Source organism: Perca fluviatilis, chromosome 3, assembly GCF_010015445.1.
Source record: "Perca fluviatilis chromosome 3, GENO_Pfluv_1.0, whole genome shotgun sequence".
NCBI classification, from domain to species: domain Eukaryota; kingdom Metazoa; phylum Chordata; class Actinopteri; order Perciformes; family Percidae; genus Perca; species Perca fluviatilis.
In genome coordinates, this window is record NC_053114.1 from 38,065,457 (window position 1) to 38,086,231 (window position 20,775).

At 41.3% G+C, this 20,775-nt stretch overlaps 1 protein-coding gene across 1 annotated transcript in view; it reads right to left on the bottom strand.

The window, feature by feature from the left end:
• LOC120556171 (collagen and calcium-binding EGF domain-containing protein 1-like) overlaps positions 1 to 20,775 on the bottom strand; it is a 37,157-nt gene that overhangs the window by 9,006 nt on the left and 7,376 nt on the right. The window lies entirely within an intron of this gene.

Consider the following 20,775-nt stretch of genomic DNA (forward strand, 5'->3'; position numbering starts at 1 on the left):
AATCCACCACATGTTACAGACATTACAGTTGGAAAAACAGAGAGGAAATGGCTCAGAAACTGGAGCAGCACAGCCACGCAACAAATCGCTCACACAACATACACACACACACACACACACACACACACACACACACACACACACACACACACACACACACACACACACACACACACACACACAAAATGGGGAAGAATGCACGACTCCTGTCCTAAAAACAGCATGCTGTTACTGGAGGGGAGTTAGTGTGCTGCCTCATTCACAGCCCCCTCATGACAACAAGTTGCTTTTATTCTCCTCCAGCCTCCATGCAGTGTAACACTAAATCACTCTGAGATCCCGCCTCCTTCTCCTGAATGAAAAATAACCTATAAAACGGCGAGGCCGGCCTAAAGTGATGAGATCCAGATGAGAGCAGCTTTAATCTGCAGCCTATAGCTGGGTGTGTTGAGAGGGATGGATAAGTCCAGGCATTGAGCTGAGGTAGAGACAGGAGAATGAATGCTAAGATGTCATTCAGTCAGTCAATCAGTCAATAAATCAATCAATCAATCAATTAGGTCAGTCAGTCAGTCAGTCATCTCAGTTGGAATAATGCATTGCAGATGCAAGTCTGTCCTGAAAGCCACTAGAAAGTTTATTTCAAGTCAATCTGGTCCTCGTGATACAAAAAGTCACAATTTCAAATATATTAACACTGCCAACATCTTTATTCAAGATGACGACCCTGATTTTATAACTACACTAACACTGAATTCATCCTAATCATCCTAAACAATTCTTACTTTTTAAGAGTACAGACTGATCTTATCGGTTATCAGCCATGACAGATCTACATTCAGTTTCTTTTATTTTTATAATTTTAGTGCCACAGCAATCTCTGGCCCCATGTTACCTTATATAAAAAACACATTTCATTTTAGCTGGATGAAGTGTTTTCAAGCAACATAAATCAATTCCTATGCAGCACTAACATAAATTTATTGCAGATGAGTATTTGCAGCACAACTGATAAATGTTGCTGAATGCAGAATTTCAGTAATGGGATCAAGCAATATTTAGATAATAAAATGCAATCTGTTTTCTCAGTTTAGCAATACTGTCTAAACTGTTAAGACTGCTATTCATTTATTTTACTGATCCAAAAAGATTGCTGGGGTGCGTGGAAGTAACGCAAGTACAAAAGAGTAGACTTTTTTATATTACTGATAAGTTTAAAAGAGGAGATGCATTCAATAATCTGTACAGGCGAGTTAACAACATTTCAGTTAGATCGGATATCAAACGGTCTTTCATTGCCAGTTCCCTAGTACAAAGTCTGTGTAAAGTCTGATTAATGTGTGAGAATTCACAGTGTGCGAGTGGGAGTTGCTGTCAGCTTGGGCAAAACTGGAAGAAAACAAACATCCGAGCGTGAAGAAGAAAGTCGATTTACACGAAGGCGGAAGCGAAGGACTACAGATAAAGTAGCGTTATCTCCGAGTCTTGTGCTCCCTCTCATCTCCTTCGTTTCTCTCTGGATTTACGGCATTAGACTAACCTCTAATGTGGTAATTCTCAACTCTCACCTCACCTCTGGATCCTTCATGGTCTCTGCACTATACTCTTATAGCTACTAACCTTCCCACACACACTCACACACATCCGTACATACTGGCCTTCTAATGTTAGTGGTAAATCATCACACATTTGCACATTGGTCAAACGTAAAACAAGCCATGACAGACCAACTGAAAGCTCCACAAGAAACTTAGAGTAAACAGAGAAGATAAAGACATGAAAACCAGAGACCAGAAACAATATGGTGGCAAATTACAGAAAAAACAACTTGTGTGAATGATCCACAGAGCGGTGAAGTCAGCTGATCTGACTACAACACACTACAAAGTGCATATAGATCGACAGGCTGTCTGTCAGTCAGAAATGCAGCAGCCTCAGCAGCTCTCCCCTGGGTGTTTGTGATGGACAGGACAGGAAGACCCGGGGCCTCTGGACAAGCAGGAGAGGGCGGAGAGAGAGGTGACCCGTGTGTTTTTGTTTTGGAATGTGAAAGCATGTTGGTCAGACAGGCAACAGGCATGACACAGCCTTTAAAACACGGACCATTACGCTCACTGGAATCAGACTAAATGTATGTGTGTGTAGACGTTTGTCTGGTAGGAATACAAGTATGCTTCTTTTATCAGTATATATACATTGTAGTAGTATTATTTTGGCATGAAAATGGACCAAAAAATGATTATACAAAATATTGGATATCAGTAGTCTTGATTAAAAAAGAAATCTGTCCTAGAAAAATCAACCTACCTTCCAAAACCCAAAACAATCTAATGGTGTGTGTGTTCACATCTGCACATACATGTGTGTGTGTGTGTGTGTGTGTGTGTGTGTGTGTGTGTGTGTGTGTGTGTGTGTGTGTGTGTGTGTGTGTGTGTGTGTGAGTCTGTGTAAGGGCTCGGATGCCATCCAGTAATTGGGTACAGCCTTTTAATATCAGTCAATGTTTATTAGCGCGAGCGATCCATGACACTAGCAAGCTCCCTCTCACTCTCTCTTCTTTTTCATGTCCTCTCTGTGCACTTTACTTCACTCGGGCTACAAATCGAGTCTGTGATTCGAAACACGTCGATTTATATTCCGGCCGCTCTATCAGACTCTTGTTTCACAACGAACTCCACTGGTTCACCAGCTGTTTACATAATCGCTGTCTCTTTCTCTCTCTTCTCTTCAGACTGACATGTTGTTGGCCTCATGTTGCCCTCTGTCCATTTAAACCTGATGAGGTGTTTCCATCTTTATTTCATTCAGAGGAATATTTTCCTTTCCTCATAAGACTTGCTCAGGCCAGGAGCCTTTAACAGCCACTTTTAAACTACAGCACTAAACAAGACAATCTGTCTGTTTGTTTTTACAATTGGTTGCACACATTTTTCAAAACTCCTTAAACCAGTTTTCTTAACCAGCATGCAGCTCCTAAATGCACAAATGCAACCAAAACACTTCATACACATCTCAGGATCAGCTGAGAGCTTCCTCTATTGTCGTCAATGTAAACACAGCCATACGCAGTCCTTCCAAAAGTTTGTATTACTCTAACACTATTCCACTGACATATAGGTGGCAGTACTGTGCCAAGATACACAGCAATGTGCAAACAAGGCAGGGAAGCAGAAGACTGCTTTATGTACATGGAGGTAAACAATGCAGTTAAAAAAAATAAATAAATAAAAAGATTTGCAAATGTTTTATGGTGTCCAAGGATATACACAATATGTTTTTGAGAGAAACACTGAATGTAAACATAACCCTTGTTTGTTTAAAAGAAAATTTAACATGGCCCCTTTAAGCTTTAGTTTATATCAATTTGTTGCTGCAATAAATTGATTCTATCTGATTGATTTATCTGTGAGGTTGGAGTAGAGGGTTAGCCATCCTGCACACCTCTCCATACAGCAGTATGGCCACATGAGGGACTGAATACTGGGCCTGCTTACTAACTTGCAATGTAATGATTCACAAAATTCACCTTAAATTCCATATGTTATGGTGGGGTCTAATTTGATGCATCAATATCGAGAAATGCCGGAGAATTAGCTTGTGTACTATTTATTATAACTTTTAACTCTAAATGTATAATGTTTAAGATTCAAAATACAACCTGACTGACTATGGGGCCACTATTGAAGCAATACAATGATGAGAGTTGTGTTGAGAGTTGTGAAACTGTATTCAGATCTGTACTCCTCAGATTTGTGAACTTGTACTTGAATTTCCGTGTATTTAGATTTTCATACTTAATGAGTGATGATGTACCCAAAAATATAAATGTGCATAAGATTGGTACGCATGTTACACACAAAATACAGCCATTTGACATTGATTTCAAGATTTTTCTGTTACACATGTACCCGAGTACACACATACAAAATGAGATAAAGTGTCACAACTCTCCACACACATTTGCAAATAATACTGCTATTGTTATTGTTGCTATTGAGTATTGGCTCTATACTGATACATTTCAAGTGTTTTCTCAACAGTGTATATTGTGTAATAAAACAAAAACAGCCAGACATGGCATGACATAACATGACATGAACAAGAAATCAACTAAGCTTAACAACCACAGCACTGCAGTGTTCAGTGGATTATGACCCAAATAAATGAGTAGTGAACTGTTCAATTCTTTGCAATTATTGTAATGAATTGTAGCCTTGTACTAAATTATATACACGAAGCAGGATATTGTTACTAAGGATGCGTTTTTGGTAGTTTATCTGTTGTTGACTTGTACTTGTGTCAGATTATCGCTCAGCCTGTAGCAGGTAGTATCTTCTACCTTCTATAGGCTGACCTGCAGTATTGACTAATTTGGCTGTTTAAGCCCGCATTTAAATTCATATGTGTTGTAATTAGTAGCAAGTTACGTATGTTTCACAGCGGATATGCTCTGTATTAAGAAAAAACATGGATGATAGATAGAGAGGTTTGGAGAGGAATTGGACAGCCTCTCTTGGCTTTTGCTAACACACTGTCAGTGCAGATATCATTAACTGTGACTGCTGGCTGCTGTTTTTGACAGCTTGTGTAGAGTGCAATAACTTACAATAAACAAAGAACTGGCAATAGATTGGACATTAGCTCCTACAATCCATTAAAACTAAATTCCTGAGTGCTCTAATACAGATCATGCACATGGAAAAGATCTGTAGCAAGTAGTGAAATGATTATTGCTGTTTCTTGTGAGCAAGATAAAAAAAAAATATTAGTCATCCTTGACAGGCCTCTGACCTGGCCTGGTGGTGTGTCTTATTAAGCCCCAGACACACCGACCAGATTGCTGACCCTTGGCAGAAAAGGCAGTTAGACTGATCACTGATCAGTCTCTCTGAGTTGGTCAAAAAAGTGCCTCGGAACACACCAAAGCGACGAGACGTAATACGTCTCCATAACAGCAGGCGGCGCTAATGTGTATTGTCACCCAAAAATGAAAACCGGCAGCTGATTGGACGAACGTGTCACGTGGGTCTGGTTTCTCCGGAAATTCAAAGCCAGACTGTCATGGCGGCTTGTTCAAAATACAATCTCATATTGTACTAAAATAGTTCACCGAAACGTTTCTGAAAACATTTTAAGCGAGAAATAGGCCATGCAGTTTCTGAATCTATCTTCATTTCAGCTCAACAGAGGTCAGTTTAAAAGATTTTCGTCAGATTTTGAGAGACTCTAGTCATGCTCATTCCGCTCCCCATTTCCGGGTTAGCACTCTACCAATCAGATGGGTCATTTGCGTCCGACTGCCGGCAGAGCCCGCCCCGCCGATTATACATGTCAAATTGGCCAAAATGAAGGCCGACGGCCCCTCGGACGAACGACGGCACGGAACACAGCGAACAGACTCGAGTCACTGACCTCGCCAGACTGTCTGACGGCCGATTATCGGCTCTTTGTGTAGTAGACTTTAAGGATGTCTGATGGTGTCTACATGCAACCTCGAGCATGTGATTACTGTTCCACACTGAGTCTGCATGCCACACTGACCCTGATCCCATTTAAAGCATCCTAAACTCCATCCCTGTCCACCCTCCTCTCTAGTCTTTGGGTACCAACTGTCACTAGTCCCTTGCAGCTACCTGCCCAGCGAGAGGTGCAGTCGGGCCCATGGACGACCCCTGTCTGCTACGGCAGCTGCTGCCAAAATCAGCACGGCAGCACTGGAAGAAACACTGAGACAGAATCCAGAGGCAGGCCTGGGCCTGGATCACTTTACACTAAAGATTATGTATTTTAGCAAGGGGTCTCCTTCCATGGGGTGGGGGTTCCCATCCAGAGTAACTGTGATTTATTTGCGCATTTGCAGGCAGGAATGCGCTACAAAGACAGTGATATTCATTATAGCACCCCAAGAAAACCCCACCAAGTCCTCAGCCTAGACAGCCCTGAGAGCAAGGCACAGTATGGATGATGCTTTCCATTGACGATGCTGTCACTCCTTATTGTGAGTCCCACTCACATTACAGAATGTGGTTCTCCTGGTTTGTAGGTAGAGTTTCTACATGTGAGGGAGATTAAAAGAGGCTTCAATATCCCTCTCTTCTGATATCCTTCGAAATAAATCACATCTCCTGTGTATCGCCTCAGATTGCAGAAATGTGGGATTAACTGAGGGGGTGGGATGTTAAAATGAGATGAGGGGGATGAAATGGAAAGAAAGGAGAGAGGAGGAGGATGGTTAAAAGACAGGGATGAAGGTTGTTGTCAGCTTAGAGTTTCCCTCTTGGGACTGGTGGGAGGAACACAGGAAGTGGAGCTCAGTGGAGGTCAACGGCCTCTTGACACACCAGGACAGGAGACCGGCCATGTGTGTGTATATGTGTTAGTGTGTATGACGTGTCAGTTTGATGGATGCTTCTTACTGATGTGGCGTATACATGTTACAATTGCAGCATGTTGTATTCATCAACCGTGCTGTAATTGATTTATTTGCTCAGCAACACACACAGTCGCAAGCAGTTCAAAAACTTGGCTGGTCTGGTTGCGTATGATGGTGTGATGATGGATTACGCTAAAACCCATTAGCATGATGAGACTAACATTGAAACACATTTTTGGAGGGCTGCCATGTCCTTTCTTTATATATATTCTTTTGGGCGTCAGTATCGTTCATTGCTGATGTGGAGCTTTTTTGGTTTTTGTCTTTTCAATGTGCTCCAACTGCTGGGATGAGCTTTTTCTTAATAAGGCGTTTTGTACATAAACCTTTTGTGTGTTTTTAAATCCCCAGGGAAAGCATATTTATTCTACTTTATAAGAAGGCTAAACTAATCAAATCTTTATATTCCAAATGTCCTAAACTCCCCAAAAAATCTTCTCTTGATCTTGGAGGTTTGGTCTCCACAAATTAAACAAAAAAAGCCTCTACGTCACCTTCCTCCTAGAGGTGTGAAGGTGTTGCGCGCAGCCGCATGCACAGCGCTTTTACTGTTGCCGTATAATTGTGTGTGTGTGTGTGTGTGTGTATTCTTTTTAAACTCTTGTGAGTATACATATGTGAAGGTGTTAGTGTGGCGAGAGTGAGCACCTCCTCTCTGTTTATTTGCTCTGCCAGCCCACTTCCAGGACCCAGGCCTCAGGGGAAACATCAGAGCTCTGGCCTAACAGAGGAAGCTTTGACTGGGAGCACAGGAGGTCTGAACCACTTCCACCAGAATACAGGCTGACCTGCACTTCTCCTCCCCTCCGTTATGCCTCACCTCTCCCCACTCGCCCCATCTTTCCATCATGTCTCCTGCCATTCTCCCATCACCACCCCCCTCTTCAAAAACACCCTTTAACCTTTCGCGGATTTCCCCACAGTCATCATTTCAGCACCCTAGGAATAGTGTCTGCTAACTACTGTTGTAAATTAACTATGGGCAAGAAAGTGAGTATGTGTATTTCCTGAAATATCAACTTCAAGAAAGTGATTTTTATGAAAATCGGTAGGTTTGTCAAAAAAAATAACAACAACCTTAATCCGCATGATCCTGTGTTACATCTCAAAATTGTATTTAAAACTTCAAGAATGTTACATGAGTGTGGGTTCCCCCATTTTCCAATTACCCCCAACATAATGAACCATGTCTTTAAAAGCCAGTCAAATCCTTAAGATATGATGAATAGCAAGGAAAATAAGTTGACTCATATAACTGTTAGGGTTACTTAAAGTGTTTGTGTGAGACCAGACCCCTTTCTTCCTGTCTATTCTCTGTTCCATTAAACACAAAACCTCAGATACCACAGACCAGATTTCCTGATGATTGAGAGTGATGCAGAATCTCACCACCTCATTGTGACATTTTGTAAATTACCCTACATTCTTCATGAAAGGGTTTTCCACAAACCACTGACCAGATTTTAATGAAATGTAGGCGAATGGTTCATTTTCACACTTGATGCCAGATTTTCAAATTGGCTCATTAGTACTTTGGTTTGTTTTGTAAGTGCTCTGCCATCAAGAGACTGAAACCTTTATGGGGCAACACGTTTATTGTTGCCTGACTTTCACTTGTTTAAAGGAAGGACTTCATGATTGTGATGATGATGATGTCTTAAACTCTTCCAGTCGTCTCTGGCCTCTGAGACCTCGTCCGGGCTCAGTATCACTGCAGGAATGTGGCTTTTTTAGACCCTCTCAACTGTGACAGACACACACAGTCTCCTCCTGTACCTGACAGCAAAGAGTGGTCGGCGTCTAGGCGTCTAACATGTGATGGAGGACATGAAGGGGGATTCACAGACAAGCTATGTTTCCAGCTATATATCTACAAATTAAATGTTTAAAGTGTTCATATTATGCTTTTTGGCTTTTTCCCCTTCCTTTATTGTGTTATATATCTTTTTTGTGCACGTTTTAGGTTTACAAAGTGAAAAAGTCCAAAGTCCACCCCAAAGGGACTTACCATCTCCAACAGAAAACACTGTTCACAAACTGCTCCAAACAGCTCTACTGTAGTCCAGCCTTTACTTCAGAGACAAACGTGCGTCACTTTGTAACACACGTTATAATGCTCGCCTAGCTGCTAGCGTGGCACGCCCTCATACTCTGCAACAGCTAGCAGTCCTCACCTAGCAACTGTGCATGTGCGACTCCCAGCAAAGACGGAACAGAAGTGAGATGCCTCACTCGGTTGCTAAAACAGAGAGCTCAACACACAGAGTGAAAAGAGGAGCTGCAGCAATGTGCAGTACAACAAAAATATGGTGTTTTTGTTGAAAATTAAACCATGTAAACCTATTCTGGTACAACCTCTAAATACAATTATGAACCTGAAAATGAGCATAATATGAGCACTTTAAAATATTGGTAGAAATAAAAAAAGGTAAATTAAGGCTAGTTTCCATGAGCATGTGAAGTGAATCATGGCCCTCAGTCCTGACTAATCAGAAAACACACATGCGCACACACGCACACACACACACACACACACACACACACAGACACATACACACAGAACAGAAAGAATCACGTCAGTCTTCAGATGTGTGTGTGCAAAAAAGAGAGAAGCTCTCAAAAGTAACACTTATTTTTACTTGGATGCTGCTTGAATAATGTTTTTTTTTCCCCCAATGAAACACACTTTAAACTGAAGGAGGGAAACAGTGACCAAAGTGGGATGGGTAAGCACAGGATAAGGGTGAGTGAGATCAGCGGTGAGGACAAGCTAAAGACAGACCGGTCATAATGAAGTGTCTGGTTGAGTTTTCATGCCATGACAGTAAAGCTGTTTTAAAGGAGGACCTTTTTCTAAAAGTCCCACTAGAGACTGTAACTGAGGCTCAAATGAATGGACTGATAAGACCAAGAAGGGCCTTTAAGCAGTGGTGTAGCCTACGTGATACGCAGGTATACACATTATACCCACTAAGAAAGCTCCAGGATTTCCATATAGCCTACCCACTTAAAAATGCCCGATGACACGCAACAACATACTTTCCATTATATTTTTCATATATTTTGATTGTCATCTGTGTTTTTCTTCTTCACATAGGCTAAATAAAGGTATTTCCACCGTAAATTGGTGCATTAAAGTGTATCCGAATACAGGAAATGAAGTCGTTGATGCTCAAAACTTCCCTGGGGGATGACACCCAGACCCCCCACTATGATATGCCCCCACCAAAATGCAGATTCTGGCCAAATATACACAACAGTATACCCATTACAATACATTAGACTACAACACTGCCTCTAAAAGTCTTCTAAATGGCCCTGTGACTGCCTTGATGTTGAAAAAACATGGAGTTATTGAGAGAGTTATAACCGCTTTCACTTGTAACTCCCCAGGTGTTACACTCACGTCCTCTATTCTCCGTTTTAAACTTTGTTACATGAGAAAAAGCTCCTTGCATTCAGAACATGCAAACCCACTGGGCTTGATGACTTCAAACAATACTGCAACAACAATGTCGTTCCAACCTGTTATTAATTTGCCGGTAATTTGTTGTGTTGAGGTATTGACAGTGACAGTGCAGCAATAAAGGGAGTGAAAAGAGCTAATGTAGAGCAGATTGTACGCAAAGCAGAAAACAAAAAAAATCATCCATTGTGATTGTCCAGAGGGACGTTCAGGTGAACACTAATCAGAAAAAGATGTAAAATGAGTTTTTTGGGAGGTCCGACTCTGGTCTGCAGCTCTACGAAGACAATTAAACACAGGAAGCGTAACTCAAAGGCCTTGTAAAAGTTTTTCTGTGAAAATGAAGACAGAGGACAACGTTAAGTGTGTCTCAGTGTAATGAAACAGCAAAACTCAGGGCGGTACAGCTTTGCTGAAAAACTCTTTTGTGAGAAAAAAATTGACCAGGTTGCTGTTCCCACAGCTTGGGATTTGTTGATCACCATCCAAAGTATACAGAGAGAAAACGCCAAAGGGAGAGAAGAGAGCGATAGTTTGAATAAGATGCCCCTGTGGACTTCTGGATGCAGTGCAAACAATCCGTAAGCGGATCGTGTTCAGTCCGAATGTGTTGCCATCATGTGCGAGTCGACTATTTGTTTCCACTTGACGAGAGCGGAGATTTTGACCGAGTATTTTAACGTTTAGCTGGAGGCAAAAAAATTCACTTTATACATTGTGTTAATGATGAGGACTGAGCTGAAGACAGAGCTGTCAGTGCCTTACTAAAATCTGCTGGATAATAAACAGACTGCTGCTAGAGGGAATTTAATCACCAGAACAAACACAGCCACAGCCACACACACACACACACACACACACACACACACACACACACACACACACACACACACACACACACACACACACACACACACACACACACACACACACACACACATATTTGCAGTTTATCAATACCACCAGACATCTACAAAATAAGACTGCATCCCCTCTTGTGTGCCCATTTACAAGCCTAAAGGATGATCTCATTTATGTGCACCTGGCACACACACAAACACACACAAACACGCATAAAAAAATATTAAATGTCGTAATATTCAATCCAGACATCTACAAAGTACAACAACCTGCACATGCATCCATGCACAAACATATTCACATACTGCACATTAACATATGCCCAGACACAAGAAACACACAATGATGCAGGCATCTGGTCCTTGTTACCTGTTTAAAGCCTAAATCAAATCACCTCCTTTCATTCTTCACTCGGGGGGTTTCCTGCTGTTTGACATAACAGGTTTCAGCACCTAATTTCACTGTTTAATGTCCATTTTGGTGTTGACCCAATCACTGCGGGACAAGCCACTGGGGCTGCTGGTGAAATGTAAATTGTGTGCGTTTTATTGCGCGATAACATGTACAAACAGCACATTTCTTAGAAAGGAAGAGGAAACTACGGATGCATGTTTTCCAATTCACATGAGAAAAATTACAACATCATACTTGCAGTTGGATGTTTTTTTTGCAGTGACAGCAGCAACGTAATAGCTTGTTTCACGACTTGTAAGAGGGGGACGTCTGACTGCAGATCCCAGCAGGCCCTGAACGTACAGCGTACAGTTGGAGACACACACCAACATGCAGCACGTAGAGGAGAGAACATGTGGTGTCTCACACACACACACACACACACACACACACACACACACACACACACACACACACACACACACACACACACACACACACACACACACACACACACACACACACACACACACACACACGTCTGCTTCTCATCATCTGCTATGGAAAGCAGCCCTCTGTCTTTACAACCAGATACAGATGAATAGCACTTAAATGATGTGATACATTTTTCCTCATTTCTCATTTCTCTCTGCATCTGTATCTCAGACACAGTGGGACTCAGTTTGCAGTCCACATAATTGACATAAATATTAGCTCGTATGATAAAGCATTTACTGTAAGTACAACTGAACAAAAATGACCTAGATTTTTTGTCTTTGACAATGAGCCCATCGTTCTGTGAGCAAAAATAAACAATTGTGCTCATTTGACCATCAGTCAAAAGAGTGTTCATCTTGACTAATGTTATATGCTAACGTTAGCTTGCATAGGTTGCTCTCCGTCTGCATTTAGTACTCATTGGGTAGCGTAGCCAGGCTAACAGTGTATTGTTGCTAACGTTACGTGCTGTAGGTTCCTACTCGCTGTCTACAGAAGAACGCAGGCAGAGCAAAACTGACTTTTTTTACAAAGATATTTTGACATGTCGCAGTAGGAAAAGCACAAATGTAAAAAGGAAAATAAACGATGGCTACACTTCATTTATCACACACCTTCTCATTCAATGAGTTTCCTTTTTATTTTCATGACTATTTACATTGTAGATTCTCACTGAAGGCATCAAAACTATGAATGAACACATATGGAATTATGTACTTAACAAAAAAGTGTGAAATAACTGAAAACATGTCTTATATTTTAGATTCTTCAAAGTAGCCACCCATTTTTTATTAATAAGGGAAAAAATTCCACTAATTAACCCTGACAAAGCACACCTGTGAAGTGAAAAACATTTCAGGTGACTACCTCATGAAGCTCATTGAGAGAACACCAAGGGTTTGCAGCGCTATCAAAAAAGCAAAGGGTGGCTACTTTCAGGAATCTAAAATATAAGACATGTTTTCAGTTATTTCACACTTTTTTGTTAAGTACATAATTCCATATGTGTTCATTCATACTTTTGATGCCTTCAGTGAGAATCTACAATGTAAATAGTCATGAAAATAAAGAAACACATTGAATGAGAAGGTGTGTCCAAACTTTTGGCCTGTACTGTATATCAGACTACAGACAAGGCAGCTAGACTAAACAGCACTGTTACATATGCAGAAAGTTTGTGTGCGTTTGGAGCAGGTGTTCTACATTTCATGCTTCCCTGGGACCAACTGACCAGGAAACATTCCAAATACTGTATACTTCTGTGCTTTACTATAAATTACTGATGTTTCTTATACAAAGAGGAAAACAAAGAGGAGGAGGGTGCGAGAGTAATAGAAGACAGAGAAACACACCAGGAAGAGTGAATGTGTGTCACAGAGCAACAGAGAGCGAAACAGGTAAAAGCAGAATAAAAGGAAAAAAATCGACACAGCAGAGAGAAAGGGAGAGAGAAATATGGAGAAAGAAATTGCGAGTGACAGAAATGGATACAAAATGACAAGAATGGGGAAAAAAAGAAGTTGAGAGGGAATCCAAGTGCGAGCGTAAAATGAATATTATGTCGATGTCTACTGAGCTTAGCTGCTGTTTTCCTGCTGAGCGTCTGAACCACTGACAGCGGAGCCTCAGTCAGCATCCCAACACATGTCCTCATCGAGGTGGGAAGCCACTTACAGAAGAGAGAGAAAAACACTCAGCAGCTTCCCTCCCTGCTCTGATTTCCCCTTCTTTCTCTTTTTTTAACGTGGTTTTCCAGGCAAATCCCCCACTGAGCAGGGTCCTCAGCCTGTCAGGGTGCAGCTATATTGCGTTTGGATCAAACAAATACCTCTGCTTCCAAACCCCCACCTTCCCCTCTTTTACTTTACTTTTTTTTTCCCTTTTCTAAATCTGCCACCTTTCTGCACTTTAGTTTTCCCAGCTGCATATTTTTGCATTTCTTTTATTATGTTTCTGTATTACTATCCTCCCTACACTGTGTGTTAGTGGCCTAGGAGCTGCCAACAAACTCTTAAAGTATAATTTAATAAATGCTCAATGATCCTTGTTAGCACTGATTAGACTAAGTATATCCGATTCATTTAGTACAGGGGTCCTCAACGTTTTTTAAGCCAAGGAACCCTTAACTGAAAGATAGATGGAGCAGGGACCCCCTACTACATATACTATATAAAATGAAGTTGCGTAATAAACTGGACCTACAATAACGGGCAGCCTAAAGCCTTTATACATACCTTTTATGCTGATGTGCACCTAATACTAAGCTATTAAAATAGCCTAATAATTGTTGGCATGGCTATATAAATCATGAATCCTTAGGATTAAGTGTATCTGTGGATTGCCTTAGTTACCACATAGGCTAGTAAGCAGTGGGGATTTATATTTGCTTAAAATATGTTGGATTCATTTTAGGACTTTTTCATTTCTGAAAAAATTATTTGGAGGCCCCCCTGCACTGACTCTGAGTACCCCCTAGGGGTGCCAGACCCCCTGTTGAAGATCCCTGATTTAGAAGACCCTGATGTTAGAGAGTGTCAAACTCCTTACAGCAGCATAATAAATGATGTTTTCCCTCATTCACTGGGGACGCTGTGTCTCTAATGTGGCCTTCATGTCTTTATCTGCCCTGTTTACGCTGCATGTGTCTTGTTAGTCGCAACAGCTGTCATGTCAGTGTCTGGTTAGCTGGATGACTCATTACCTCCGTTTATTGAATCTGCTCTGCTGTTGCTTTTTTTCTGAATTGCTGATCGCTCTTTGGTTTACGCAATTTATTTTGAATGAGTCCTGCTTTTAGTTGGCCTGTTTGGCAATTTAGCGATGCCGTAAATCGAGAAGGAAACAAAGGAGATGAGAGGGATCTCAAGACTCTGAGATAATGCTTAATCTAAAATCCTGCAATGAAGGTGTCAAGGATCAAAGGTCGCACACACTCACACACACAAGCGTCACATACAAAATACCACCGTACAAGCTTGGATCTCAGCCAACAGCTGTCAGCATGTTAATCAATCATCCCAGCAAGTCAATCAGTCAGTCAGCAAATTGGTCAGTTAAACGTTCAATCAGGATATCATTCACCCAGTAAGCAGACTCTGTGTCTGCCTTCTCAGTGCTATTTTAACAGCTGAAACTCTACACATCCTCATCTCTCAGAGGGACAATGACACCAGAGATGCTCCCCTGTGGCCTCATCCTACTCCTTATCCAAAGACACCACTGTTTCGAAGCGGTGGAATGGAATTAACAGGACACAAGTAGAGGATGCTGGTGCTCAGATGAAATAGCAAATTGAGCCAGACTATAGTGTTTCCTATCATATTTTTAGACATGATCATTTTTGACAAGGACAATGACAGATTAATGTCTCAACAGTGACCTCACTGACCTTTGGTTAGCAGTAAAGCTCTGGCACCCGTCAGTAGGTTCAATGTCTGTAATTATGCGCACCTCAATACAACAATGTACAAAACGTATTGTTTATTTCATTTGACCTGACCTCAACCCCAGCGTTAATACTCAGGCTACTAGACGGAAGCCTGGCTTCTGTCTCTCCGGAGCAAAACAGAGAATCTGAGTCCAACAAGAAAGAGAGGAGCTGTAGAGTGGAGATGGAGTCCAGGCCTGGACCTGAGTCAGGCTCAGTCGGGTCTCATTATGGACACTTTAACTGTTTCTGGGTGACACACAGGGCAACTGTGGGTGGGGGGGGGCTGTTTGGACTTGGACTTTGTGCTTGGGAAGGAAATGTACGCCTCTTGTAGACCGCTTTCAGAGTTTCCAAACATGTTATAAAGGTCTTTCACATTTCCACCCTTGTCCTTTCTGATCAAAAAACTAGAAACAAAACAAAAGAAACATGCTGAACTTTTGTTTGGCAGAATGTTCAAATTATGTTATAAACATACACTGTGGCATGACCTTCAAAACCACTGGTATCCACTCTCCAGGCATCGTGTGACCGTCCTTCATGTCCGAGACCAAAAATGATTACATGACCTGCCATAACCTGTATAATGAGCAGAGACTTTTAGCTCTCGCTTATTAAAGAGAGGGAATGACTGATGTGTAGAGATCAGCAAACAAATACTTAACCTTCAACAACCCCTTTTAGGAAGTCTCTGTGGCTCACTTCACACACAGCGAAACAAGCAAACCGTGCAGTTCAACAACTAAAACCAGCAAAGATTTGAACTCAATGAGTCAAGCCAACAACAATGTTCACTGACTAAAAGCAACCAAGTACAAATTTAAAAGCTCATGTGGGGCCTCATTTATAAACGTGGCGCACGCACAAAAGACGTATGCCGCTCTCTATGCAAGAATTGGGATTTAAAAATAGCAAACTTGATGGGAAAATGTGCGCTCCTCCGCGGATACTCTGACCCAGGCGTACGCACAGAAACGGGTGAAATGAGAAACGGCGACACCGACGGCAGATGGATGAAACACGTGAAACTGAGACCGTTGTGTAAAACAAATTGAAATATTGCCTCTCGTTGATGATATGAAGAATTCACAAAGCCATTCTTACGATTAATATCCTACACAAACACCTGTTTGAGCCATCTGCGGTGAAAAACAATACGATTACGATACTTTCGTAAATTCAAATGAAGATATATTTGCGAAAACAACTCAAATGTTCTGTAATTATATTGGCATGCTATGGAATTTATTCTCATGAATACATGATAAACAGGACAAATAATGTTGACACTGATGCTGTTTTCGATGCCTCTGTCTGGCGGAGCACATCGTTTTAATATGGTCATCATATATACAGTATCATAGTGTTTTATACAGTGTTTATTTTTATGGCTTTAGATCGTTGTTTTAAATGTTTGTTTTTATTGTAGGTCTAAAGCATGTTTTAACCATTGTGAAAGGTACAATGGAAAGTTTTACTAATTACATGCTCCTTGCACAGAACTATTTGTCATTTAGAATTAGATTAATTCCGACACCTTTAGCTTTTGGTGATGGGTAGAAAAAGGCATGCAATGCGTTATGACGCACAATGGCTGGCTTTGCACTGTTGGGAGATGTGGCAAATGGAGACCGACCGCAAGAAGACTTTCTGGCAAACGAGGACGAGTGGCCTCAGAGCCGGTTCCGACTGCCTGGAGCTGTCCTGATGGATCTCTGTGCTGCTTTGGGCCCAGCGTTACAGAGGAGCACTCAGAGACGCACTTGACGTCTTCTTTTGTGCGTACGCCTCGTTTATAAATGAGGTGCCTGGCCAAAGTAACAGCAACATGTTAATGTATTGACTCAGTTCTCTCTTTGGTTAAAGAACTATAAAAATGACTGAAGGCTAAAAGTCTAGGGCAATAGCAGCTCTGTGAGGTGGTTCTTAAGCACTGCAGCATTTTGAACTAAAGGCTAATGTCAGCATGCTAATATACAGATGTTTAGCGTGTACCATGTACACCAGTGGTGTCAAAGATACGGCCAGTGGGCCCGCCAAAGGGTCCAATCAGGCCCACTGGATTACTTCAAAGTGTGAAAATTGCAGAGAATTAATTCATTCCAATTCCATATTTACCACTTTAATCTCAGAGAATATCCAAGTTCTTTTTCCGTAAATTTACAACTTTAATCTTAGAAATTCTGGGATTTTTTCTCGGAATGTTACCCCTCTCTCCCGGGTCCGTAACATTATTTTTTTTCCTACAATGGCCTTGTTGTAGCAGAAGCAACTTGCGTTTGCCAACATCAAGCTGACAAGAAACTCTGTCACCCCTGATGTAGTACACCATCTTAGTTTAGCGGGTTTATAGTGTGGTAACATTCGCTTCTTAGCACAAAACAAAAATACAGCTGGGACTGATGGGAAGATCATTAGTTATCCAATAGTCGTGAAGAAATTTCACTCAAAACTACAAATTTCTACCTAATGGTGGTGCAAGAGGAAAAGTCTGGGGATCACCAAAGTTAGTAGGTTTCCTCTATAGGGGCCATGAATGTCCTTACAAAATACCATAGCAATCCAACCAACAGGTTGGCTAAAAATTAGGATGCAAATCGCAGCATTTTCATTTTTTTCCCACATTTTTTGCAATAAAATTAGATACATGTTAAAATTTGGAAGACTTTTTTAGGGGTGATACACAGTCTGGGAGTGAAGGTTTGCCTGAGAAGACCTCTAAATTGCACAGAAAGTTGGATTATTCTCATTGAATTGTGGTTTGTTCTGCCTTGGCTTGTAACAATGATTCTGATCTGGATTGCTTTATGTGGGAAAAAAACATTGCACACATTTTTCCAATTAGACCGTTTGTTGCATAAATATTAAAGGGACTGGGTTTGAGATAAAAAATCTTGATAATGAAGCAGGGATAAGTTAATTTAGTGTTAATTCCTGGAAAGATTAAAAGAGTTTTTAAAACGCACAGCTACACAATAAACGTTCATCCACATTCCACTAGGAAACACAGGGAAAAACAACTTGGATAGAACGATACTTTCATGAAAGGGATTTTCCGGATCCATGTGTATCGTTTTAAAGGCTGGAAATCACAAGATTACACTCGCTCAAACTCTAGCTTGGCAACAGAAAGAGGAAAGGGAATGCAGCTACAGTATATCTTATGAGACGCATTACACCAGTTGTAACAGTCAGCACGCAATCACGTAGGCAAACCCTGCATGAATGGTATAATGAGTCAATACAGGAAGTGGTTGTGGTTAAAATCTTATTAAAGCTGGCATTATGTTTTTGACAAGTGAAGCTCTTTTGTACAGAAAGCATCAAAAGATCAGAAGCAGGTAAACCATGTCAGCAATGAAGAGCCCTGATGTCTAGTGATGCTGATAAACATATTGTCAGGTCACGCACGGCTGTATGTGTGCACTGTATGTGTGGAAAGGAAGTGAGTGAACAACTCATTCTTAACAGATGAATGGTGAATTTGAAAGCAAAAATGTGCGTAAGGGGCCAACAGTGTAATGATATCAGAGACCCCCGCAAAGATGCTTCAGAGGCGAAAACGCTGCCAAAATGACCAAGGCCTGTGTGACTCAGCCTTGAGATATTTCTGGAGGCAAAGTCCAGAAACACTGATTGTAAGCATTCCTTTTTTGTTCTAACCTTGTTTTTGTTTTTTTTTCTCTCTCTCTCTCTCTCTCTAATACAGTTGCACTGTTTTCATCCAACCACATGCTCTGCACTTGGTTGTACTGTGGATATGTGTTTGTGAAGGAAGGTGAGACAGAGAAAGTAAAATAGGAGAAGTCGGAAGAATATGGAGCATGATCCTCATTCAGTTACCGCCTTCACTCGGTCAGATCCTCTCGCTCATTTGCTTATAATAGATTTGCATAATCGATTAATCTGCTGTTTATAAAATTAATGATAAGAGCCAATCATAATTTTCTAAAGCCCATGGGGGCATTTTCAAATTACTAGGATTGTCTGACCATCAGTCTAAAACCCAAAGATAGTCAGTTTACTATCATTTAAGACCAAGAAAAGCAGCAAATCCTCACTAAGGCATGGATACCCGAACCGAGCCCGACGGTACCCAACAGGCCGGGCCGGGTTCAGACAGATATTTAGAAATTATGGTCGGGTTCGGGTCAGGCTCGGTCACATCAGCGTGATAAGGCATTTGTTGTAAAATGGTGCTGCGGCTCCTTTAAGAGAGCTCAGTGCATGTGGGGGTGTGTGTGTGTGTGGAAAGTGGGCAGAAGAGAGATAGAGAAAGAGGAAGCAGAGTTGGTGGAATAAGTTTAAGTTTTGTACACAGTGTGTGCGGTGTCCGAAATAAACCCCAGACTGAAAGCCAAGTTCATTCATTTGCTCACCAGAAACAGGATTTTAACCCCGACGTTATTCATTTTGTAACGTGGGCCCTGGAGGTAACGAGTCTCCCCTGATTTTCTGACCACGGTTGGAAACGAAGAAAGCAGGAAAGGTTTAACACATTGAACATTTTAACAGGTTAACGTGCGCTTGTTGCCCCGTGTGCGCTCATCTGGTGACATTTCCGAATGCCTTCCTACAGTTGCTTAATAAAAGTGGGTTTTCCACACAAAAACGTAGCCTACATGTGTCATTAGTATGAGAAAAAATTAGATTTTAACTGTGTCGGGCTCGGACACAAATTTTGTTAATGCCTGTCGGGCTCGGGCCGGATTTGGTCATGGCTCTGTCGGATGCAGGCCGGGCCTCTAATCCTCACAACTTCCTCCAATTCTGTGAAGTGTTGTTCAGGACTACTACAGGTGTGCATTTGGAGGATTTTTCACCGTTAAACTTTAGCATATAACTTTCTTGTGTGGCTTGTATATGAAACATTCAAACTTGACTTAGCTTGGCAGTAGTACAGTACTGAATACTTGTGATACTGCCAATCTCAGTAAGTGCTGATCCATTCAGGTGCTGGAAACAGCCCGCTTGTTGTGATGTAGAAAATAAGTTTCCGCTCCAGCTAGCCATTTCTAATTTTAGTTTCTTCTACATATAAAACACTCAAGTGTATTCTGTTGAAATGAAATAAGACAAAGGTGACTTTTCTCAAAATTCTAGCAGAAATAATTACATTAAGATACCCTTCACTCTGTAAGATGATGCTGCAGAAACAGATGATCTCTGCTTATGAACTCATAAGATACTATGGAATACAAAACTATAATGATCCCACTGGGGGAGCTTGATCATTGTAACAACGAGAGAAGCATAGAGTATGGAAACAATAAAAATCAATCATGCCTCCATGACTTTTATCATCATCCCTTACTTAATCTGAGTAAGAGCCTGAGCTCCCATAGTGTAGCGTGATATTATGAGTGTTATCTGCTGCAGTAATGAGCCATGCAGGGTATTTAAACCAAAACGACATGCCAATCAACTGAAAGGATGGTTTACAGTTTAGTGGAGCTCATCAGTGCTGTCACAGTTGGACTCCACAGCTGAGAGTGTTTAGAGAGAGAGAGAGGGTTCAGAAAGCAGCAGAAAATGAACTCTCATCATCATAAACCTGCAGTAACGTCCAGCACAGACAATACAGAGACATGCATAAACATGCATGCTCACACACTGAAATTTCTCAGAATCTGGTTTCGAACCATGTATATTTGGATTGGCACGGCTGAAATCTGACCTCCAGTGAAGACAGAA